The 25,940-nt window shown below is 37.4% G+C and overlaps 1 pseudogene; it reads right to left on the bottom strand.

Annotated features, from left to right (window-relative positions):
• Positions 1 to 3,803: 3,803 nt before the first annotated feature.
• LOC107805232 (leucine-rich repeat receptor-like serine/threonine/tyrosine-protein kinase SOBIR1) lies at positions 3,804 to 5,292 on the bottom strand (annotated as a pseudogene).
• Positions 5,293 to 25,940: the final 20,648 nt, after the last annotated feature.

Raw genomic sequence — 25,940 nt, 5'->3', positions numbered from 1 at the left:
AATGGCCTGTTATGGAATATTTGGTTGTTGTTGGTGTAGTTGTGGTATTGGTGACAGGGATATGTTTTTGGATAGTCCAATTTACAGGGAAGACTGCCGAAATTTTTGAAAATTTTACCGAGTTAGCCAAAATTTTGAGTCCCTTTGGAAAGTGAGTAGTGTTAAGAAAACTTAAGAAGTTCAAGTGAGTAGTGCTAGCAACATTCGAGACGAATGTTTTTAAGGAGGGAAGATTGTAACACTCATCAAATCTATAAAAGTTTCAACACACGCTAATTATAGAATTTATTTATTTTTAAATATTGCCTTGAGTGCATAAAAATTATACTTCTATTACGAATTTAAATCCTTGTGATTGACTTTTGAGTTATTTCCCTATTTATAAATAATTGGATATATAATTAGGAAAAAATTAATAATTTTAATATTATTAATTATTAAAAATGGGTATCATTAATTATTAGTTAAGTTAAAATAAAACAAAAAGAGAAAAGCAATAAAACAAAGGGGGGGGGAGGGGGGGGGGGCATAAAGTGGCTGTTATAAGAAACGTACTCCATTTAAAAAAGGCAAAAGGCTTTAAAAGCCTTATTCGGTAAAAAAAAAAAAAAAAAAAAAAAGGCAAACACAAGGCTAACGAAACAGAGGGAAGCAGAGGCAGACTGCTGCTTACACACGTAGAAAACTTTACGGCTCTTTACAAATTATTAATTCTTGAACTTATATATATAAAATTTTCTATTGTCAATTATCCTACAGTAGTAACAGCTAAGAATCGAATAGTTAATTCCCTTCTTTCTCTGTATCAACATTAAATTCCATGTTTAGGTGTGAAATGTTGAATTTAATTAAAATGCACTGGTTGTTGTAGAATCAATTGTTTGACGAGTATAAATTGGATTGGGGTATATGTATTGGCTCGAGGAGTTTTGAGGTGAGTTGATATAACCCTTTACTAAAGTGATTCTATTCACAAAGACATGCCCACAAAGTATTTGATAAAATACTTTAAAGAGTCAACATGTGCTTAATTGGAACGAGTGGGTATATGTTGACCAAGTATATTCTAGTTAAAGCTTATGTATTTTACTCGAGAAGTATAAGCATCTATTTTCATATTCTTATGCTTTATTACACGATCTTACACGTTAAATGGTGCACAAATTTCACACCAATAACAGACACAGTAGTCGTACAACAATAAGCTTATCCAATAACTTTTATTTCAAACACTTTGAGATGTGACACATATCTACTGCCATCCTTATCTTCTGCTACTCAGAAATCCCCTCCATGTCATTATATGTCCATGAAGCAGTACTATAAGACTAGTGTTGGAGTTTTATATATGCAAAGAGATGATACCTCGACTTTATATTCACTTTAAAAAAACATACTATGGGAATCACTTATCAAAGTTTTGAGAGTTAGAACTTTTAAAAATACATTGAGTAATTCTATTTTTTGCTTATGCTATGTATGCACTCAAGAATATTGATATGAATATTGATAGATCACTTTTCAAATAAGATTTAGACTTGAAAGGTAACAAGAGAAGTTTTAGAAAGAAAATATTTTTGGGGGTATCCTCAATTCTAAGAAGGGGTCATCGTCAAGGCCGAGGGTTCCTGACCAAGGCGTTGACTTCCTGAAACTACTTCTTCCAAAGTAGGGAGCACATGTACCGAGGGTCTCGTTGCTGAGAATTTACTTAGCCATGCTGAGGTATGATATATGAGCGTTGAGAACTATGAAGCGGGTGACACCTCGTCGATTGGACCTATTCGATCAGGTTGGGATCGAACCCGTGCCGATCACACGGTGACTATGACAGAAATAAGTCAGGATAGTTGGAACTCCCGAAGTCACGTTTCTTATAAAGTGGCTGTTATAAGAAACGTACTCCATTTAAAAAAGGCAAAAGGCTTTAAAAGCCTTATTCGGTTAAAAAAAAAAAAAAAAAAAAAGGCAAACACAAGGCTAACGAAACAGAGGGAAGCAGAGGCAGACTGCTGCTTACACACGTAGAAAACTTTACGGCTCTTTACAAATTATTAATTCTTGAACTTATATATATAAAATTTTCTATTGTCAATTATCCTACAGTAGTAACAGCTAAGAATCGAATAGTTAATTCCCTTCTTTCTCTGTATCAACATTAAATTCCATGTTTAGGTGTGAAATGTTAAATTTAATTAAAATGCACTGGTTGTTGTAGAATCAATTGTTTGACGAGTATAAATTGGATTGGGGTATATGTATTGGCTCGAGGAGTTTTGAGGTGAGTTGATATAACCCTTTACTAAAGTGATTCTATTCACAAAGACATGCCCACAAAGTATTTGATAAAATACTTTAAAGAGTCAACATGTGCTTAATTGGAACGAGTGGGTATATGTTGACCAAGTATATTCTAGTTAAAGCTTATGTATTTTACTCGAGAAGTATAAGCATCTATTTTCATATTCTTATGCTTTATTACACGATCTTACACGTTAAATGGTGCACAAATTTCACACCAATAACAGACACAGTAGTCGTACAACAATAAGCTTATCCAATAACTTTTATTTCAAACACTTTGAGATGTGACACATATCTACTGCCATCCTTATCTTCTGCTACTCAGAAATCCCCTCCATGTCATTATATGTCCATGAAGCAGTACTATAAGACTAGTGTTGGAGTTTTATATATGCAAAGAGATGATACCTCGACTTTATATTCACTTTAAAAAAACATACTATGGGAATCACTTATCAAAGTTTTGAGAGTTAGAACTTTTAAAAATATATTGAGTAATTCTATTTTTTGCTTATGCTATGTATGCACTCAAGAATATTGATATGAATATTGATAGATCACTTTTCAAATAAGATTTAGACTTGAAAGGTAACAAGAGAAGTTTTAGAAAGAAAATATTTTTGGGGGTATCCTCAATTCTAAGAAGGGGTCATCGTCAAGGCCGAGGGTTCCTGACCAAGGCGTTGACTTCCTGAAACTACTTCTTCCAAAGTAGGGAGCACATGTACCGAGGGTCTCGTTGCTGAGAATTTACTTAGCCATGCTGAGGTATGATATATGAGCGTTGAGAACTATGAAGCGGGTGACACCTCGTCGATTGGACCTATTCGATCAGGTTGGGATCGAACCCGTGCCGATCACACGGTGACTATGACAGAAATAAGTCAGGATAGTTGGAACTCCCGAAGTATAAAGTGAAGTATTTTTTTTATAAGAAAGAAAAAGAAAAGAATTTCTTTTAGAATATTCATAAATTGTAATTATGCAATTATTTTAAAATTGTTCTTAGAAGCTTTATGTTTTCCATTCATTTAGAATCTTTGCTCGTAAAGTATATTTTATTAAACTTTCATCCCCTGTAGTTGAGACTCACTGAGTATAATGGATGGTACTGACGTTCTCTTTTAGGAACCTACGTTGGTGTGCGGTACAACGTAGGAACTGGTTTTGCAGGCGAGCAGGCTACTGGTTAGGACTTCCCTCTCTTGCAGTACTATTGATGAGCTCCGTTTTTGTTCGTGGAGTATTCCTTCGAGTCATCTTTATTTAGTTATTTCTTTGTTTACTTGGAGAACTAGCCAAGCAATCTCATGTCCTGAGCAGTGCGTCAATTATCAATAGAGGCTTCATAGACACGGTCGGTGGGTTGAGTTTCGGATGTTTTTGATAATAACTTAGCAGTATTTCATTGGTTACTAAGAATAAAGTTTTGAAATTGGTTTATTTTAGATATTTAAATTAATTAAAAGTATTTGGTTAAAGTATTGGCTTGTTGAATATAAAGTTTGAAGTTATAATATATTTGATAAGAACAGATGGTTCGCTCGGTCAAGTTTAGTGATCGGGTGCCGGTCATGGCTTGTTCAGAAAATGGGTCGTGACACTACTAGCAGAGGAAGCAAATTCCTATGTCTTATTTGACCTACAATCTTAATTTCTGATTTAATCTGGCGCATTTTAATATTCAAAGCCTTGCTATCTTTCTCAGTGAGTTCTGCAGCATCCTTCGGGGGTTCTACGATCTTCTGTATAGCAATAATCTTTCCGTTACTTCCTGGTAACTCACCTTTATAAACTTCTCCACATCCAGTGATGCCAATCCGTCTACGTTCTCCAAATCAATGGACTGAAAATTGTTACACCTGAATCATCCCTACTCCCTTTGATGAAAATCATAACCATCTTGAAGAGCAAGGAGAAGACCATCGCAGACAAGGCCCCTGCAAAAGATCCAGCTAGGAATCCAAGAATCCATACGCTTTCCTTCTTTTTTGTCTCGTTATGTTTGTGCGCTGGTACTACAATTGCACTAGGTCCTGGAGCTGGGGCATTTTCTGAATAGGATTGTGGTGCCATTGCAGATTTGTGACTTGACCTTGTTGAGTTTTCAGCAAGAATGTAATGCTTAGGAACATAATCTTTTCGATTCAAGTCTACTGATAAGTGCTCAATTTGACTCATGAAAGGCACCAGACGTTCAAGAAAACTATTCCCTGAAATGTTGAGGAACCGGAGATTTCTGAAAGATTTCAAGGATTGAGGTATTTTGCCAGTGAACATGTTATCAGCAAGGGACATTTTTTCAAGGTTGGGAAAATATTTCAAGAAATTGAGGTTCCCTGATAACTCATTAGAAGAGAGGTCAAGGATTCGAAGGCGAACAAGAGATGATAATTCAGATGGGACTTCGCCATAAAACTGGTTGTTTTGAAGGTTCAAGATTTTCAATTTCCGGCAGTCAACAATTTGAGTTGGGATTCTATCAAAGAGGTGGTTGTTTTGAAGGGACAACACTTTGAGCTCAGAAATCTTGCCAATGGCAGGAGATAGAGTTCCCCTCAGTTCATAGGACTTGAAAACGACCCCTGTGACTCTAAGCACGTATGAATTGTTTGTGAGTCGTCGTTCACATGATATTCCAACAGAGTTGCATGGGTTCTCTACGGTGGCGAAACCAGGAAATTCAATAAGGGTGTTCACTCTTTGTCGGTGGGTTATGCAAGGGTATTCAAAGTCTATTTTTAACTAATAACAACTAATATTTTACCTTATACGTAGTATAATTTTTCGGCGAAGGGTTGGGCCAACATAGCTTCGCCCCTGGTTCTCTATAGCACTACGTTGTCCAGGGATGTCTAAACCTTTTTGGACAAGCAAAAGAGCATTATAATCTGGCGAGTAAAGGTTGAGTCTTGCTTGAACAAGAAGGATAAGAGTGAAGAGAGACATAAGAGATAATAGGTGAGTATTGGAGGTAGTGAAGGCCATTGGGTGGCAGTTTTCGCCAGTTTTATGGTGGAATAGGGAGGAGAGATGAGAGTACTGTGGTGCTTGTGTCGTGGGATGTATATTGTTTAGTGGGTTCTATAAAAGGAAAGGTTGGTATTTATTTAAGGTAATAAGAAGCAGAACAAGACTTTATAAGTCAAGCTGGGACCGTGTGGAAAACTTGAATCTCCCAGGGCCCAATAGATTTAATTTCTTTTGCTCATGAGTTGACTAGTGAAATTCCTCATTTGCCATTTGCATAACCAATAATTGGGGACAAAATTGTTTTATTCCTTTTCCTGATTTTTCTTCTGTGTTGCCTATTAAAATGTTTAACTGCATTTTGGTTAAACTTGTTAATAGATAAACTTATTCATGTTTGAAATCTTAAACTTTCAATATTATATATAAGCATTTCATGTAATTTATCATTTTTGTTGTTTCATAACTATTAGTCTTTATTATGCACGTATATATACTGCACGTGAATAAAGAAAAAAAAGTACATACCTTGTATATGTATTTCATTTTAATTAATATAAAATCAAAGAAAATAAAACAAAGAAAGATATTTATAATATTTGTGTAAGTTCGATGCATATTCTGTAAAATAACATAACTTTACACTGATGTGTGGCTCCTTTGAGCAATAAATAGAAAAATGTTCTATTATATATGTCACACTTAGTATAAGCGAAGTGATGCCATGTAACTTTGGCTTGTAAGACTGCAAATTTCAGCATTTGGGTTTATAGTATTTATGCAAGTTATTTTATGCTTTAGATGGTTCATTTAGAACTTTAGCTCAAAAATATGCAATTGACCGCTATCTCTATCATAATATGAATATGAAGCTCTGAATGAAGTATTCTGAACTATATTTTGAGAGATTGAGATCGATAGTGAAATAAATAATGGTTACTTAGAAAATTGTGTAGACAATAAATCGCGTCAGGAAAAAATAAAATCAAGACCGAAAAATATTGCAACAATCATAGTATTTTATTTCAAATATTTTGAGTGTTACAATCTCTATGAATCCTTTGATTCTTCTTTCCAACAGTAAATAAAAGAGCCTTCGAGCTTAATCTTGAATTTTATTTTACTTTAATCCAAGTGCTTGAGGCCTGATCTTGATCTTAACATATTTTTAATCCAAGGGCTTGCAGCTTTTTCTTGAATCTTCGTCTTGATTTTTTAATCCTTAAAACACTTGAATGCTTGTAGCTTTTAGAGAAATTTGCAACGTTTGATCCAGGAGCTCCCTCTTGCTTCTTGTTATAACTTCTGGTTTCTTTTCTGAGTTATGAAAACCCTATTTATAGTTGTGGAAGAGAAGAGCTATGATAAAAATAAACTCTTTCTGACCAATCAGATTGAAGTGTGACAAGGTCGCATTTGATTGGCCAGAATATGTCACTTGCACACGTGGCGCGGTTTCATTGGCCTTTTAATTCGACTTGGCATGCCTTGTCATTTTGACACGTAGTACGATCCTATTGGCTCTTTCGTTTGACTTGGCGTGTCACGTCATTTGACACGTGACACCAAACTGGGCCTCTAGGAAGATGATATCTTGGGCTTAATGAAGTGGGCTCATCACTTTAGCCTAATTAAATGGGCTAGCCCAATGGATTAAGACTTATTTATTTAATCCATATATATTGGACTTATATAATTAATTCAATTATATTAGCCCATAATATTTATTTGGACCAATATGTCTTGAATTTAAAATATAGTTCAAATTATTTTATGAATTTAATTTAAATAAAATCTATATGCCTACAAATCTCCCATACTTCAAGACTTGTCAGGGCATAAATATGTCGAGCTTCGAAGACTAGACTTGAAGTAGCACGAACTAATATATAATTTAAAGTGCATTGTAGATGTATTCGTGCATTACTTCAAAAGAATTGAAATAATAAGATTATGTTTAAATGAGCTTCCAATACATATAGACCAATATCCAAACACTTAGTTTATTTCTAGAAGATTCACGTGGCGTTTGGCAGAATGCCAATAAAAGTCATATTCTGACTTTTAGGTCAAGAAATCACAATCCATCTAGCCAAATATATTGCATTCCTTGTTTAAGGAAGTATATATGTATAAAGCTATATTCACGCACAGTGCCTCGTGCAAACATAGAAGGCCGAATCTTTTGCTAGCAGTAACCAATTAGATTGGAGATAGAGAGCCAAATTATATTCCAATTGAAATCATAACAAGAAAAGGATTCTACTCTGCCTAGGAAAAGGAGTGTTGCCAGCGCCTCTCTTAGCATCTAATCCCACATCGAAAAACACTTTTAGAGTGCTCTCTTTCATAACCTTTATAAACCCATAGTTGTCATGCTAACTGAGCATCAGCGGCGAACGTCTCAAGTTAGTTCGACTTCTGTCTTTGACGATTAGGACGCACTAGTTTGAAGTTGACTTTCTCCTTCTTTTTTTTTTGCTTTTTATTGATCGCTCTTGTAGGTCAAACGTAGAAGGATATGTTCTTGTTTGGCAAGACGATCCATCTATGACGAAGGAAATCATAGGGTGTGAGGGGATAGATACTAGTGGTGAGCATAAAATCCGAAAAATTAAATTTCGAGCTGGACTGAATTAATTTAGTATTTTGGTTTTGGTTTTTTCGATATTTCGGTATAATTCGATATTAAATTTTCGGTATAACGGTACGGTCCTCGATATTAAGATCTTGAAATTTCGGTATACCGAAATACCGAATTTTTAAAGAATTTCATATGCTTCCTACACTGCCCTAGCCCAACCCAAAATTTTAATGTTTGTATCTCTACTCTCTAATCCAATAAGACTAGGCCCAACTTCCTTACTCTTTTTCCCTAGTTTCACTATAAGAATTAGTAATTAGAATTAGGTTTCCCTAGTGAATACTGAAGTACTGAACAGATCGGCTGTGATAACTGAGAAACCTAATTAGATCTGTGACTATGGTCTGGCCGTCTGGGAGTGCGATAGAGACAACGTCACGACGACTTTATGACCTCGACGCCGACGACTCTCAAGTGTGACTGCTAGTTTCCTCATTTTTTACCTTCATTCTTCAATCTTCAACTCTTCAACAGGTTCATAACTTTTCATTCTTCAATCTTCACTTCAGTTTTTTTATAATAATTTATAGTAGATTAATTGGCACTTCTTGAAATAAGAAAAATTCTTTGTGGATTTAAGTTTTTCTTTTTCACATTGTTTGTGGATCTACTTGGTCACTGCAAAATTTTAGAGCTAAGTTGTGTATTTTTTCGACTCAAATTATATGTATAGGTTGATTACATGAAGTTTGATCATGATGTTCTGCCACTTGTTTTTTTTAATAGCTAATCTTTTCATAAACAAGTTCTGAAAAATTCCACTTTGAACCTAAAGATTCCAGTGACATGTAAAGAGTGGGATTAGTTTTTTAGTAGAGTTAAACTACAAGATTTGAACGAGTGGTAACGCTTGTTGCACCACGGACAGAGGCAATTTCTTATTAGGTGACGTACTTTATTTTGGTTATCTTCATTTGATGTAATAATGAAGCTTCAAATTTGCTTACAACAATATTTATTATTGTATTTAAGCTTGGATTATTAGTCGCGTGTGCAACCTTATGGCTAGTTTTCTTCTCCTGAGTTTAAGTTCTATGCACTGACTGGACGTCTATTTTATACGTACATGGATTAACTTGTATTTTCTTTGTATGATAACTAGCTCTTTTTTCAATAACGGGGAATATCATTTGTGGACAGGTTTGACTAACGACTCAACACTCTGCGAAACCAGTAAATCACATTCACATAATATGTAATTCCAATTCAAGAATGAAATCAGCTAACAAATTCTATATTTGTAAAAGAAAAAAAGAATCTCAACGTCTACATTGTCTTATAGAAGGTTACTAACTTTGACATGAAGACTCACTTCCAGATTCTACTCTTTGCATAATATTCTTTTTGTTTGCTCTCAATTACTAGTATTTCTAGTAAAAGATAATCACATAAATACACCTCTAGTGAGATTACAAAATTTTGTTAGGGAAACAGTAGCCCAGAAATTCGTAGACATCCTTGTCAAATACTTGTCAACCCCCATTTTAGACTTTGATTATAACTTCAACATGTAAACTACTAGACTTTATATGATCCAGTTGGGACACTATAAACTACTAAACTTAGCTCGTTGACTCGGGTCTCTGAGTCTTAGTTCTTTCTCATTATAGTTTGACATATCGAGGGAAATTAGCAAAAAGGTCGTATGTATATTAGTTGTTTAAGTTTTTATTTTCTGGTCACGGTTTACTGGGTCGTTGTTGTTATTGTTGTTGTTGTTGTTGTTGTTGTTGTTGTTGTTGTTGTTGTTGTATATCTAAACTCTACTCTAGTCTCAATTTGTGTTTATATTTATTTTAATTTTGTATAGATGGCAGATGAAAGTAGAGTAAGTGATTCCGGTTTAACAGAGGATGAGCATTTGAGAAAAATGCTGAGCAGATGCAAGAAAAGTTCAAGAAGTATTGGGGTGAGCCTGAAAAGTTGAATAAAATAAATTTCATTGCTTCCGTCTTGGATCCACGTAACAAATTTGAATATGCTAGCCTTGAACTTGAAGAACTTTTTGGGGAGGAAAAAGGGAAGAAAATAAATGTTGAGGTGTATGCTTATATGAATTCTTTGTTTGAAGAGTATCTAAAAAGTATTCAACTGGGTCTTGTCCTCAATCTCCATCTAGTTTTACTTCATCTAATAACACATCTAATATATCTAGTAGGAGTGTTATAACTGCATCATTAATAAAGACGAAGCTTTACTTGAAGAAACAAAAGGAAGACAATGGAAGTGGGGGTGCAAAATCAGAGTAGGATAAATACATTAGTAAAGAACAAGAGCCTTTTAGTGAAGAATTTGATATCTTAAGTTGGTGGAAAACACATGCTCCTAGATTTTCTATTCTTTCGGAGTTGGCTCGTGATATGTTAGCCATTCCAATTTCTAGTGTGGCGTCGGAATGTGCATTTAGCACCGGTGGCCGTATTCTTGATTTATTTAGGAGTTCATTGACTCCTAAACGTGTGCAAGCTCTTGTTTGTGTTCAAGATTGGCTTAGAGAAGAGAAGAATCCTATTAGTGTTGAAGAAGACTTGGAGTATCTTGAGGAACTCGAGCTTGGTAAGCTTTAATATTTTGTGTGTATTTTAGTTCAAAATAATATATCATACTTGTTTATTTGTATGACATATTTAGTCAAATTATCTTTAGATATGGAAAATAATGGAAGCACTACTAGGCATTATTTGATGTATAGTTGTAACTTGCAACTTGAGTGGTAAGTTTAATACTATATTTACTTGGTGATATACTTTTGTAGTTTTGTTTTACTATCATCAAAAAATAATATTCTAACTTATGATTTATCTTTTTTTTTTTTAGGTTCAAGTGCAATCATGCCCCGTGCTCCTAAGTACGCTCTCATATTTGGGAACACTTTGAGGTGATAGAAGATAACAGAGAAGTTCGCAAAGTAGAGTGTAAGCATTGTGGTCGAGTCTATAATGTTCATCCAAAGAGGGATGGCACATATTGTTTAAGAAAGCATATTAGGCGTTGTCTTGAGCGTCTTCCTGAAATTTGAATTTAAGAATTAAGACTAAGTTGATTCGAGACTATTAGTGTAAACTTGAATTGAAGGATGCCCCTTATGTTTTTGTTGCACTATGTTTAATTCTGCTACTACTTGTTAGTGGTTGTTACTATCTTAGCTTGCTGTGATATTTATTTACTCCCTCCGTTTCAAATTAGACGAGGTACTTTCCTTTTTAGTCTGCTTCAAAATAAATGACACATTTCTAAATTTGAAAATAATTCAACTTTAAACTCTTCATTTTATTCATTTACCCTTAATGAGAAACTTTTATAACCATACAAATGTCATGGTCTCACAAAGCTTTTACCCCTTAAGCTTTTAAGCCCACAAGTTTTAAAAGTCTTCTTCTTTTTTTTTAAACTCCGTGCCGAGTCAAACTAGCTCATCTAAATTGAAACAGAGGGAATACTTCTTTTCCCTTTCAGGTACTTGCTGTGAATGTGATAATTAGGTGTGCACTTGTTGTGAATGTGATAATCATGTCCTCTTACACGCCTTTTGTTATTTAGTGTTGCTGGCTTGCTTATTTAATTATTTAGTGTTGCTGGCTTGCTGCATTTTGTTAGGCAGAATGGCAGATTATTTAGTACTGCTGCGGTGTTGCCTTACATGCCTTTTGTTAGGCAGAATGGCAGATTTGATTATTTAGTGCTGCTTCCTTTTGCTTAATGCTTAGGCTCTTAGCACTTAGCAGTACGTGATACATGAATATGTATTAAACCAAAACCGTAGCGAAACCGTACCAAACCAAAATAAGAAATACCGAACCGTACCGAAATACTTTAGTACGGTATTTGATATACACAATTGATAAACCGAATACCGAAATACCGAACCGACATTCTTAAATATTGAACCGAAGTATCGAATTTTCACCCCTAATAGATACTTATCTCTGTCCGAATATCGGAGAGATTACTCTCAAGGTGGCCCAACTATCGAAGAGATTACTCTCATTGTGACCCGACTATCGGAGAGATTACTCTCAATGTGGCCCGACTATCAGAGAGATTACTCTCAATGTGGCTCGACTATCGGAGAGATTACTCTTAATGTGGCTCGACTATCAGAGAGATTACTCTCAAAATGACCCGACTATCGGGGAGATTACTCTCAATGTGGCTCGACTATCGAAGAGATTACTCTCAATATGGCTCGACTATTGGAGAGATTACTCTCAATGTGGCTCGACTATCGGAGAGATTACTCTCAAAATGACCCGACTATCAGAGAGATTACTCTCAAAATGACCCGAATATCGGAGAGATTACTCTCAAGAGACTTACATGTCCACCTTAAGATTGGAAAATATAGTTTTCTTTTAAGGATAAACCCACGAAGAGGCCATCTTAAGGTGCAAAGGGCATTATATGTCCACCTTAAGATTGAAAAGTTATAGTTTCTTTTTAAGGACAAACCCACGAAGAGGCCAACTTAAGGTGCAAAGGGACTTATATGTCCACCTTAAGATTGGATAGTTACAGTTTTCTTTTAAGGAAAAACCAACGAAGAGGCCAACTTAAGGCGCAAAGGGACTCATATGTCCACCTTAAGATTGGAAAATTATAAAGGTTCAACTCGAAGACTTCGTGGACTTGACGGCATTGACTTGAATATTTGGAAACTTTGAAGATTTGGCGGACTTTGCAGACTTCAACTTGAAGACTGACAGACTTGAAGATTTCAACTTGGAGACTTCAACTTGAAGACCGATGGACTTGAAGACTTCAACTTGGAGACTTGGAGGGTTTAAACATTTGAACTTGAAGAGCAGCAAACTTTAAGACCGGAGGACTTAAAGATTTGGTGAACATGAAGACATAGTAAATCCTTGACCTTCATTGCAAATACTCGATAGCCTCTTAAAATACTATAATCGCCTTATTGAAGACATTGGTTTATCATGAAGGCTTTCCCCCTCTAAGACATATGAGATCCAAAGTTCAAAAGAATAACGGAATTTCAGTCTGATTTTCAAGTGTTGTTTGAATGAATTACTTCCATCATACTTCATTTGGACAACGACTAGGGCAATATGTATCTTTTGAACTTATGCGACTGAACTCATAATGAAACTCTAAGCTACCTACATACCTCAGTGAAGAGGATCAAGTCATACCGTAGTTCAGAATGGGTGATTTGTTTTCTTATTTTTTTTATGTCCTAACTTTTGCCTAGGCCGTCCCTTTCGAGGTTTTCAACCTAGCAGACTTTGTTTTATGTCCTAACTTTTTCCTAGGCCGCCTTTTTCGAGGTTTTCAACCTAGCAGACTTTGTTTTATGTCCTAACTTTTTCCTAGGAGAGTTGCAATTTCAAGGATAATACTTCTTCAAAAACTTGCCATTGATAGGGCTAATTCTCATGCCATCTGCATCAACCAGCTTGTAAGCCCCACTTGAGTAATCTTCTTGTACGACATATGGCCCATCCCATTTTGTAGTGAACTTCCCTACAGGTTTATGGGAAGTAATAATGGGTCTTCATATGACAAAGACTTGATCTCCTACTTGAAAGGATCTCAGGCAAACTCTTTTATTGAAGGCGCGAGACAATCGAGCTTGATAACATTCAAGACTCTATTGAGCTTCCAACCTTTTTTTCATCAAGATCCTCCAACTCTGCTAATCGAAGTCGAGCATTTTCTTCATCAGTGATTCCTTCTTGAAAAGCTAGTCGTAATGAAGGTATTTGACGCTCGAGTGCAAGTCGACTTTGACTCCATAAATGAGTGAATAAGGAGTCGCTTGTGTTGGCGTGCGGTGAGTCATCCTATATGCCCATAGAGCTTCTTCCATACAGTCATTCCAATCTCGTTTGGATTTGGAGACGACTTTCTTTAACAAGTTGCATAGAGTTTTGTTGAATGCCTCGGCTATACCATTGGCGGCAGCATTGTACCTCGAAGAGTTACGTTGCTTGAAGCCAAAGAGATCACAAATCTTGTTCATCGACCTATTATCGAATGGCTTTCCATTATCCGTTATTATGTAACGAGGAATGCCAAAGCGATAGATTATGTTTACTCGGATGAAACTTGTAACATTTTCCTTCTTTACCTCCTTAAGAGAAACAACTTCAACCCATTTTGAGAAGTAGTCAGTTGCAGCCAAGATGTATAGGTACCCACCAGAGGACTTTGGCAAAGGTCCAACAACATCCAATCCCCAAGCGTCAAATGGTCAGGATGCCATAGTCGGGTGCAACACTTCAGGAGGTTGATGAATAAAATTCGCATGGAATTGACAAGCCTTGCATCTTCGAGCGTAGTCCAAGCAATATTTTACCATCGTTGGCCAATAATATCCCATCCTTTTTATATGGAAGTGGAGCTTTGGAGACTGGTGTGACCCACATAACCCCAGAATGTGCCTCTTGCAAAGATTGTAGTGCTTCTTCTTCCACTAAGCATCGCAAGAGTACTCCCTCGAATGACCTTCTATATAGAGTATCTTTGTAGTAAAGGAAGCGAGGTGCACGACGACGGATTTCAGTCCTTCTACTCGGATTTTCTGGAAGTATCCCATAGCTTAAGTAGTCGATAATGGGTTGTCGCCATTCTTCTTTCTCATCTTCAGAAATAGCGATAAGATGCTTGAGTTCATTTCCTTCACCTTCAACCTCATTTGGTGGCGGTACTACCCATTTTTGGCAGACAGTAACTTGCGCTTGATTAGGCAGGGTTAACGATGAAGTTAGGGCAGCTAAAGCATCAGCCTTCTTGTTTTCTTTACGTGGCACATGTTGAATAGTCACGTCACCGACCCATCCCATTAACTTTTTAGCATAATCATGATATGGGCGTAGTAAAGGTTTCTTGACATCGTAACTACCTAAAAGTTGGTTGATCACCAACTGAGAGTCACCAAAGACTTGCAATTGCAACCGCTTTATTTCGACAGCCATTTCAAGCCCAAGTATTAGTGCTTGATACTCAGCAACGTTGTTAGAGCAGAGTTGCGTCAACGTAAAAGAGTAGGGCAGAACTTCACCTTGAGAAGTGAGAAATACTACACCAGTACCAGCTCCTCCGCGATGTGCAGCACCATCAAAGAACATCTTCCATGGAGGTTGGACTTCAATGACCATTGCGTTTTCATCAGGTAGTTCGTTAGTTAGCTCCCAATCATCAGGTATAAGGTGATTTTCCAAGAAGTCTGCCAATGCTTGTCCTTTTATAGCCTTTTGAAGGATGTACAAAATATCGAATTGTTGAAATTGGAGATACCATCTCGCTAGTCGATCACTAAGAATAGGTTTTGACATCATGAACTTAATGGGATTTGCTTTAGAAACAAGACGAACAACATGAGCTTGAAAGTAGTGCTTCAACTTTTGAATTGAGAAGACTAGCGCCAAACACAACTTTTCAATTGGTGAATAATTCAGCTCATTTGGTGTCATCATCCTGCTCAAGTAGTAAAGAGAGTTTTCTTTCCCCTCACTATTTTTTTGGGCCAACAACGCTCTAACAGACCTTTCTTGTGCTGAAATATATAGTATCAATGACTTTCTAAGTATAGGGGCTGCTAAAATCGGAGTCTTCATAAAGTAGGATTTAATGCTCTCAAAGGCATTGCTACACGCTTGGTCCCATTTGAAAGGGACACCTTTCTTCATAAGGCGACTGAATGGTTGGCATCTCCCAGCTAGGTTTGAGATGAATCTCCTAAGGTACGCTAACTTTCCTTGTAGACTTTTCAATTCGTGAATATCCCGAAGCACGGGCATTTTCAAGATTGCATCTACTTTGGCTTGATCAATTTCAATCCCTCAATGTCGGACAATGAAACCAAGGAACTTTCCGGAAGTAACTCCAAAGGCGCATTTCGATGGATTCATCCTAAGTTGGTACCTTCGGAGCAACTCAAACACCATTCTCAAGTCTTTCAAGTGGTTGACCTTATTTCTTTATTTTACCACCAAGTCGTCCACATAACATTTGACATTTTTGTGGAGGATGTCATCAAAAATATTCTGCATAGCCCTTTGATAAGTAGCACCAGCGTTCTTTAAGCCAAAAAGGCATTACCTTGTAGCAATAAATACCCTTGGGGGTGCGGAATGCAGTAAGCTCTTCATCTTTTGGTGCCATACGAATTTGGTTATAGCCTGACGAACCATCTATAAATGACATTGCCTCATACTCAGTAGTAGCATCGATCATCAGCTCTGGAATAGGAAGCAGGAATTCATCTTTGGGACACGCATTGTTGAGATCTCTGAAGTCGACGCACACTCAAATCTGGCCATTCTTCTTCCTTACAGGGACAATACTTGAAACCCATGTTGGGTATTTAACTTCCTGAATAAATCCAGCTTCAATGAGTTTGTTAACTTCGGTTTCAATCGAGGGAACCAAGTCCGGCCTAAAGCGCCTTTGAGCTTGCTTAACACGATGAGTGCCATTCTTGACTGCAAGGTGATGGACTACTACTTTAGAGTCCAATCCAGACATTTCTTTGTAATTCCAAGCAAATACATCCCTAAACTCCTTGAGTAACTCAACATAAATGCTTTCTTCATCAACTTCTAGTAAATCACTTAGGTAGGTGGGTCTTAGTTCTTCATCAGTGCCAAGGTAAACTTCTTGTAAGGCATTAATCGTTGCATTCACCCCTTCTTCAAGTTCCGAGGGAGCATCTTTCACATCTTCATATTCTTGAGGGTCCTCATCGTTGAAGGATATGTAATAACACGATGAAATATCGTCCAATTTCTCGCCATCCTCCATTAGAGATAAAACACCATGCTCGCCTTGTGCAGTAACATGATACGAAGAACCCACACTTTCTTCGTATTCATCATGTTCTTTAGTGTAGACCATAGTGTATGGCTTCACCTTCAGTACCTCATCACATGAAACCATGACTTTTGTTTGTTGCTTCATTCTAGAAGGAACCAAACTTTGGAAATCTTTAGAGATATTCTGAATTTTCGGTGAAGTGGGTGTTCTTGTATTTCGATAATTTCTCTAGAACTTATTCCCCTTCTTTAATGGACCGAATCTTTCAAATACGAAAGTTCTCACAGTTGATTTTCCAAGTCGATCAAAGATAGAAGGCCTATTAGAAGCGGCAGATTCGTCTTCTACAATGATATAATTGTTGCTCGCCCTTCTTATGGAGATGCGCACTGGTGACAGTTGCTTGTATACCAAACCTTCACGTGATTGTCTCATTGCAGCTTTTGATGGGAGCTTCCCTAACTTTGATGGCTCATTGGGATTGTAACCAACTTTTGCAAATAGCCTGTAAGCGTTAGGATCAAAACCTTCATCTATTCATTTTGTAGGGAATGCCACATTCTGCAAACAATTTTGGGCTAAAAACCCTTCAAGTGGCTTCGAGGGACATCCTTTAGCATGTTAGTTTGGAGATTAGATTATTCAATTTCATCTTTCTTCCTTTTAGGGATATATTGGAGCACGGGACTTACTTTCTTGCCATAAGACGCAATATCCCCTCTATGAGATTTATTCGCGTCGGGTTGTACCTCCTCAGTAACAACTTTGGATTTACCAGCAGTCACCTCAACTCTCTTAGCCGTGGACCCATCATCCTTGTCATTCATGACATCATCAACTTTTAGCTCCTTCACAATGCAGTTCTTCAAGTAGAACTTTGCATCGGCGAAGTGTGGCCCAACCTCGGTGAATGGCTCGTCATCAACAATTATCTTCTTCTCGACTTCACCTTCATAGTATTTCAAACATTGATGATAGGTAGATGGAACCACTTTATTCTCATGTATCCAAGGCCTTCCAAGCAAGACGTTGTATGAAGTCTTTGCATCGATCACATGCAGCCATGCACTTGATTGCATATCTTCAATGGTGATTCACAACCTGATCGCGCCTATGGCTCTTTGCCCCCATTGGTTGAATCCTTGGATCATCACACGACTTTCCGAAAGTTCGTTCATGGGAATACCGAGTTCTTTCACAGTGTGAATTGGCAATATATTCACTGAGGATCCTCCATCAACCAAAATTCGATTTACCCTTTCATCACGCATATAGCCAACCAGGTACAACTGGCGGTTATGAAGAGTGTCACTTAGTAGAAGGTCATCATTTGTGAACGTAACCTTTTCCTCACATGCGTTAACTTCTTGAGGGATAGACTCGATAAGCTTTTCTGGAGATGGTGCCAATGGTAGGTCATCACTCTTTTCTTCCCCTTTATCAGCATTGCAACAAGAGGCCTCAATACCATCACGGGAAATCTTCATGTGGAACCAACATAGAAAGAAATCCTCCAAGGTCACTAGATGTCGTGGTTTTGAGGGTGGTGCACCTCCACTTTTGCTTTCTTCAAACGCCTAACTGGATTCTATGTCCTTGGTCCTTTTACCATCATTTTTCTTGTTAGTTGTTCTATTGATTCTTTTCGTGGGCTCCTTTTATGGCGCCTACGATGAGTCAGCAACGTCCAACCTTCATCATCATCAGGTTGATCGACTTCAACTTTATTGTTCTCCAGTAATTCTCCATCTTTACTTACTTTAAAACCATATAATTCATCCGGACTGAATGAGCCAAAGGTGATTGAGACTTGGTTTGCACTTGCTTTCTCATCTTCAAGCACGATCTTCTTTTCACGAGCCAAGTCCATAATTTCGTCCTTGAAGACAAAGAACTTCTCTAGAGGGTGGCTCACAAGTCGTTGGTATTTGCAGTAATTTGGGTCATTTATTTTACCAGCTTTATTTGGCCGCTTCATTTCCGGAAGCTCAATGAGATTTAACTCGAGGAGTACTTCAAAAATCGCTGGCACATCAGAATCCAGAAATGGGTACTCCTTCTCTTGCATTTCTTTTAGAGTCAACTTCTTGCTTGGTTTATCTTGAAAAGAAGTGGATTTCGTACTCCGCTTCTTGCTCACATTCGTTGTGAACTTCACAGGTGATGCGTTGACATTCATAGCTTCTTTGTTTTCAGACCTGGGTATGAAATTGCCCCACTTCCTGACTTCTTGCTTGTCGTTCCCTTTGCGAGGCTCATAGATAGGCAACCTTTCATTTCCAGCAGAGGCCATTCTTAGCTCCATGCTATGGGCACAAGTCGCAAGTTCTTCAAATGTGCTAGGCTTGATACATTGCAGGATGTAGTGGAGTCCCCAATGCATGTCTTGGATGCACATATCTATGCCAGAAGCTTCACTAAGACTCTCTTTACAGTTGAGGCTTGTATTCCTCCAATGATTGATAAAGTTGATAACTGGTTCATCTTTTCATTGACGAGTATTTGTAAGTTCCATCATACTCACAGTACGTCTCGTGCTATAAAAGCGATTGAGGAACTCTTTCTCTAGTTAATCCCAGCTATCGATAGATCTAGCCTCGAGGTCTGTGCACCAGTCAAAGGCATTTCCTTTTAGCGAGCGGACAAACTGCTTGATGAGGTAATCTCCATACATCCCAGCATTATTACACGTCTCAACGAAGTGTGCCACGTGTTGCTTTGGATTACCTTTACCATCAAACTGTTGAAACTTTGGAGGTTGATAGCCAGCATACATCTTCAACATATCGACCCTTGAAGTGTATGGCTTTGCATATGTAAGGGAGGACTTGGCAGTAACTTCATACTTGTTCTTAATGGTTTCTTCAATAAACTCTTTCAGTTGATCGATCGGAATCATCCCTTCAGATGAAACAGGGATAGCCTTAGCTGATGCAACTTGTCTTGGGGGAGAATCAATCTCTGGAACTTCTGGGAGCTTGCCCGGTGCATGGGTGAATTCTTCTTCCATCAAGATTCTCACCCTGTCTGTTAGTTTGTCAATTCTAGCGTCTTGATTTTGCATGCACTTGGTCAAGCCGGCGATTGCTTCCGTCAAATTTGCCAACTGCTCCTCCACAGATGAAGTGTTTGTTACCATGGCTTGCATGATTGTCGTGGACGAGGGAGAGTAGCATGGATTGTCACACAGATTGATCCTCGATTGGCTCATGCTATAAGTGGGGAGGATCCATCACTTGAAGCATCATCATTTTTCTTCACAACAGAGTGCTTGGATCCGAGAGGTCTGTAACGACCCGACTTGTCATTTTAAGAATTAACATCATGTTCAGTGACTTAAGGTCTCGAGGAACTTTATAATAAGTATTATGACCCGCGAGTGTGGTCGATTTTGATTTTCGGAAGATTCGGAATTTAATTAAAAAAAATTCTTATTTAAGAAGCTTAAAAGAAAAGAGTTGACCGGGGAGTTGACTTTTTGATATTGGGGTCGGAACCCGATTCAGAAAATTTGAATACCTACATTATGTCATTTATGACTTGTGTGCAAAATTTGAAGTCATTTCGGATTGATTTGATACGTTTCGGCGCAAAACATAGAAATTGGGAGATTCGAAAACTCATACTTTGATTCAAGGCGCGATTCGTACTTTTAACGTTATTTGACAAGATTTGAAGCCTCCACTAAGTTTGTATTGTATTTTGGGATGTTTTGGTATATTTGGTTGAGTTCCCGAGGGGCTTGGGGTGTATTTTTGGATCATTGGTTGAGAGATTAGTAAAGTTAAGAAATTTAGGAGTTTGGCCATGGTCAATATCGGGTCAAGATGACCTCTTTTCAGTATTTTGAGTGCGCGAGCAGGTCCGTAGCATGTCTTATGATTGAAATGTATATATGGTTTGTGTCCGGAAGGTTCCCGATGAGTTTCGGGGTGAATTTTGAGCGAGTCTGGGCATTTCGGCACTCTAATGATGTTCTGGCACTTTTGGGGGCGCGGACCACGCATTTTGGGGTGCTGAGGTGAAGGAGAGGTGCGGACCACACAAAAATATGCGGACCGCAGCAGAAAAGTGCGGATCTCGGAGGAGAGGCACGGACCGCACATTTCTGTCCGCGACCACACTCTAGGGAGTTGTGTAGATTCGTCGGTCCGACTGCGGAAGCTTATATATTTTGATCCACAAGGAATTTTAAGATGATTCAAAAATGAAAGTTTTAGCCCTTCGTGTTTAGTTTCTAGAAAGGTAAAGAAGTCATAATTTGGACTTCTGTAGAGAGAGTTATGGCCAAAATACTAAAGCCTGGAAGTGCAGTTCCAAGAGGGTTCGCACCATTTTTGTGCAGACCGCACATTGGAAGTTCAGAGGATGTACTATATATCCGAGGTTTAGGTCATTATTTCATTTTTGTACTTTGGGAGCTCAGTTTGAGATGATTGTTCATGGGTTTTTCAAGAAATTCATTGGGGTAAGGGATTCTAACTCGGATTTGGTTATTATACATGAATATATCACTCATTTCATCATTTAATTAGTACTTTGAGATGAAAATTTGGGAAAAATTATAGAAACTTCATAAACCACAAATTTAAGATTTGGAGATCGATTTGTTATTGGAATTCGATAAAATTGGTATGGTTGAACTCGTATTGGAATGGATGTTCGAATTTCGTGAAAGTTTTGTCGGGTTCCAAGAAGCGAGCCCCGCATTGACTTTTGTTGACTTTTTGGAATAAATTTTTTAGTCGACATATTATTATCCGTAATTATTTTCGATGAATTTTAATGAGGTTATACAATTAATTTGGATAGATTTGAGCTGTCCGGAGGTCAATTCAAGCAAGAAGACGATTTTGGAAAATCGGCATAACTTCAAAAAGGTAAGTGTCTTGCTTAACCTCGAGTGGGGGAAATACCCCTTAGGCATTGAGTATTATGTGCAAACTGTGTAATTGAAAATCATGTACGTGAGGTGACGAGTACGTACTTGGTTTGTATGTACAAATTTCGTTGATTAAAATCCTTATACGCCCCTAAGTATTAAATTGGAAATTATTGACACTTACTAAATCCTCTATTTGTCATGCCTAGATCCTTGTTTGTTGAAATTATTTTATACGATAATTTGGTGTGATTGCCACCTTGATTTTAAGTGAAATATTATTTTATTGAGCTGTTCACTTTTGGATATTTTTGTTAAGATTTTGTGCACATTATGGTCGAACCATGGGCTCTTATTGTGGAAAATAATGTATTGTTGATTTCTGTGGTAAGTTATAATATTTGGGCACTTAATGTATAATTTGTGATATATTGTAAGATTTGAGCACTTGATATGCAATTTGTGATATGTTGTAAGATTTGAGCACTTGATGTGCAATTTGTGATATGTTGTATGATTTGAGCACTTGATGTGCAATCTGTAATATGTTGTAAGATTGGAGCACTTGATGTGCAATTTGTAAAATGTTGTAATATTTGGGCACTTAAGGTGCAAGTTGTATTATGCTGTGATATTTGGACACTTGAGGTGCGATTTGTGAAATATTGTGATATTGATACGCATGCGGTGAGATAAAGTGGCTTGAAATGCGTGGCTAATAGGGGAACTACTAGAAGTCATGCGGTGATATAAGGTCAGGGTGTCAAAATGCATGCGTTGAGATAAGGGTGGCTTGAAACGCGTGGCTAGTAGGGGAACTACTAGAAGTCGTGCGGTGTGATAAGGATGGCTAAAACGCGGGATGCTATTTCGGGAAAAATGATTTCTTTAAAGTTAAATGTGAAGGCTCCCGCGGTGATATAAGAAAATGAGATATTGTGAATTTATTTATGATTTGGGACTACGAGGCAGTACTTCGGGATTGCCCTGTTGATATTTCTTGATTTTGTTTCATTTAATATGTAAATTCTCGTCTTCTTCTGTGATGTGCTAATTAACTTTATTATTATGTGTTTTGTGCTCCTAGTTATATTGTGTTGGCTTTGGCGTTTTAGCACGAGACTCTGAAGAAGTATATTTCTATTTTTTCTTACTGATTTTCGATGATTGAGTTGACTTAAATAAAAGAAATTATTATTATGTTTTAAATTAAATAGTTTTACAACCAAACCAGTAGTTTATCTGATGCTTTAATTTAAGTGCAATGTTATTTTCTTCACCCAAATGATTTCAAAACAAAATAAATTCAATTTTTTGTTGATTTCTTACTTGATTTAAAAATTCTAAACTCACTTTAGTAGAAATAAATTGATCATGTGGATCTTATATACATTGAGGATATTGGCATGTGAATTGTCCGTGCAGTTGTCATATGAAATGAGGGCACGAGGTGCCGTGAAAATATGAAAAATAGGTTGAGACTCGTGATTACGAAAAAATGGAAATGGGCTAAGACCTGTATTTTTTATGATTATGAAACGAGGTGTCACATGGTGACTTTTTAATTGAAAGAATTATATTTGAAAGGTAATTATTTGAGAAAATTATATTTGAAAGAATTATGCGTGAAAGACATTTATTTGAAGGATTTGATTTATTGTGTGTAATTGTATTTATTAATTGTTGAGCGAATATTAATGGTATTCTTGTTGTCTGTTGTGCATATTACTGGTTGTTTTATGTTGCCCTTATTATTATCTGCTTCCTATTATTTTGTATATTATATTGCACATGCTATTAGACTAGTGAGTGTCTTTACTGTAGCTCGTCTCTACTCCACTGAGGTTAGTCTTGATACTTACTGGGTACCGACCGTGGTGTACTCATACTACACTTCTGCACATTTTTGTGCAGAGCCAGGTATTGAAGATATCGGACTTGAGCAGAGTTAAAACGAGATCGTAGGGATTCAAGGTAGAGCTGCTTGGTCGTCGTTGTCCCTTGGAGTCATTTTATTTCATTGTACTTTTAATTTTTAATCAAACAGTATTGTATATTCGGTCCTCGTGATCATTCCATGTATTCAGTTAGAGTTCCTGACTCAGTACCACCAGTCTTGAGAGGTTGTATAGTCATATTTATTCTGCTGTTAGTTTTGGTTATTTATTTTTAAAATAAAAAATAAAATTGCTTCAAAATGTAATAGAAATCGGCTTACCTAGTCTTAGAGACTAGGTGCTATCACGACGTCTGTGGTGGGATTTTGGGTCGTGACAAGTTGGTATCAGAGCCCTAGGTTCATAGGTTCTACGAGTCACGAACGAGTTTAGTAGAGTCTTGCGGATCGGTACAGAGACGTCTGTACTTATCTTCGAGAGGCTACATAACTGTTAGTAAATTTCACTTCTTTTCATTCCTTATCGTGCGCCATTTATTCAGCTTGAAGCATATATCTTATGTTCTTTTGCATCCACTCGTGTATGAAATTACGCACTCGGTATCAACTATGCGCCAACGGTTCATGATACTATAGAGGGGTTATAAGGGAGCCAGGGTTGCTCGACCATTATTACAACGTGCCGTCCAGATCGAGGATGTGGAAGTATTGAGAGATCATTCAGTTGTGCACACTGGGGTGTAGCAGGTTCTGACATCTGGTTAATAAGTATGATCTTAAGAAGGTTTAATTAATTGCCTAATCATCACAATTGTGGTAGGGTCACGAGGTGGATGTAGATCTGAAATGGTTGGTGGTATTAGAGACTATGTAGTTCGTATGGGATTTCTATTTAGTGAAGGGTACATACGCAACCAAGGCACTGGAGGAAGCGAGTTTAACTGTCACGAGGATGGCATGCGCTAAATAAATAGCTTAAGGTGTCTTATGACCGGTGTCCTATGAGCGATAAAGGTTAGTATTGTGGATCATCAGAATGTGCCATGTGGCTTCACACCAAATGAGGGGAGTCCACTATCAACTACCAGATTGTGGGGTCATGTGTTATATCAGTTTTGGCTTGAGATGTATTTATGCGGTATTGAAAGGTTCTCCGAAATTTGTATATAATTAAGAGTTGAGATTGTTATGGGATGATGTTGGGACTTGCGGTATTTTCGCTTCCTTAATAATTCTACATTTCAGTACCAGCGAGGTCACAGAAATAATTTCAGAATACTCGGGGTGCTACAGTAAGTTCTTTTAATGCACCACCGGCACAGGATTCCTATAATGGTTATTCCAGTTATCCGGCAAAGACTCAGTATGAGTAGCTGAACCCGCAGAGGGGTTGTTATGTGTGTGGTGATGCTAGGCACATCATGAGAGATTATCCCAGACTTGGGAGGGGTGGATTTCACTAGAGCACTCAAGCTACAAGCTTTATTCCAGTTAATACTCCACGTGCACAGTCAGCTAGAGGTGAAGGACAGGCGGATAGTGGGCGCATAAGAGGTTGAGACCCGACCCGTTGATATAATTGCTATGTTTTGGCTGAGGCCAATACATTAGATGGTGTCGTTATAGGTACGATCCTGATTTTGTTATAAAGGGATATTTTTTCTTTAATTTGATTCGGTTCTGAATATTGAGGTGAGTCCTCCTATTATGCTCTGCTTATGGGTGAGCTTCATAATTTCTGTGATCCACTTATATGTTTATCCTTGTTGGGAGATTTGAAGATGTGAGCACGTGCCTGTCATTTTATTTTTGTACACCATTGAGGGCTATAAGTCCAAAAGTAATTTTTATTATTCATTACAGTGGGTTTGATGTATTTCGGAATAATTGATTCCAATTTTTATGAATTATATTCCCTACCGGTATGAGGGTTCATTATATGTTGTGAAAACTGTTTATGAAATATATTGAAAAGAAGAAAGAAAAGAAATTGAAATTTCAGTTGGCACAATGTGCAAAATACTTGTGATTCGGAGTTGAGGACGAGATCCTCGCATTTTTATATGATTTGAAATATTTAAACCGGGCTACAAGCTGCGGTGGAAGTTATATAAGGACGAGCTCCTTGTGGTGAAATATTTATGAGTTTAAAATTCTTCCTGTGTGAAATTTAATTTGTACAATAATATTAATAGGGAGTCATGCCTGTTAGGCCTATTTGATAATTCTTGTATATTTTTTGTGCATATTCAGCCATTTTCGTGCTGTAAACATTGAGTTTTAGCCTACGAGGTGAGCACCCAGGTGGCGTTAAATGTGACTCGTTAAGTCGGATAAATAGTTACGAGGTCTTCATGACTCATATTCTGTTATCAGTATTATGAAAATTCAAAATGAGGTGGTGGTTAATATGAGATTTATTGATAATGCTGGAATTAATTATGAACATCTTTTAAGACCAGGGATGA

Source organism: Nicotiana tabacum, chromosome 4 (genome assembly GCF_000715075.1).
Source record: "Nicotiana tabacum cultivar K326 chromosome 4, ASM71507v2, whole genome shotgun sequence".
Lineage (NCBI taxonomy): Eukaryota > Viridiplantae > Streptophyta > Magnoliopsida > Solanales > Solanaceae > Nicotiana > Nicotiana tabacum.
The sequence above is the reverse complement of the archived record's forward strand: the minus strand, read 5'-3'. Positions and strand labels throughout refer to the sequence as shown.